This window comes from Apaloderma vittatum, unplaced genomic scaffold, assembly GCF_000703405.1.
Source record: "Apaloderma vittatum isolate BGI_N311 unplaced genomic scaffold, ASM70340v1 scaffold25249, whole genome shotgun sequence".
In the NCBI taxonomy this organism is placed as follows: Eukaryota; Metazoa; Chordata; class Aves; order Trogoniformes; family Trogonidae; genus Apaloderma; species Apaloderma vittatum.
The window spans coordinates 13,362-14,246 of NW_009734953.1; positions in this window are offsets into that span (position 1 = coordinate 13,362).

Consider the following 885-nt stretch of genomic DNA (forward strand, 5'->3'; position numbering starts at 1 on the left):
CAGGAGCCAACCTGCTGTCGTGGGCAAAGCTGCACCCAGAGCCCAGCAAAGCCGTCAGTGATGACGGGGACGGGCTGCTGCGGGATGGCACCGTGGTGGCAGCCGGCTCCAAGGGAGTAGCCGGCCGAAGGGACAGACTCAGAGTGATTCAGAGCAATTTTCCTCCTAATTCCCTTAATTCCCCGGGCGGATGTGTGCTCATTGGGGTGGCAGCGGTGACGGGAGGAGCGCCGTGGTTGTAGGGGCCATTGCCATGCGTCGTCCTCCTCCGCAAATGTTTCCTGACCGGTGCGGCGACTTCCACACCACCGTGCCTGGCCACCCCCGAGCACCCCTGGTCGTGGGCTCCTTCCCACCCCTGGACACGCACTGTGCCCATGGCAGAGTGATGCTCTTTCGAGATGGTTTGTACGGAGATAGGGACTCTCCAATGGAAAGCCTTAAATCTTCAATGCTTGGCCATCGGCATGGCTCCAGCCCCTGGGAAAGTTCTCCTGACAAGGGCATGGCTGGGAGCAGGGTGAGATGTGGTGGGGATGCTGATCTCTCTATAGGGTTTGTGCCAAGCAGCCTGGCAAGGCTGTACCCCAAAATGATGCCGGGTAAATTGCTCTTCTGTCTGTGCCCATCCCAAATACAGCCCCGGGGCTGGGGTTCTCCCAAAATCTCCTGCTCCAGGGGACCATAAACTGTGAAAGCAGCCCCTGGGCTGATCCTGATTTCACCGAAAGCATCTGCGTGCCGGGCATCACTTGCTGCAGAAGGCCTGCAGCGACTTTCTGCTTCTCGCCTCGCCAGGGTAAAATTTAGCTCTGGCCCATCGTCTGCATCTCATTTGCCACCCACTTAATTGCAGAGGAGTTTCGTGCCTGTGCTGGTGGTGTT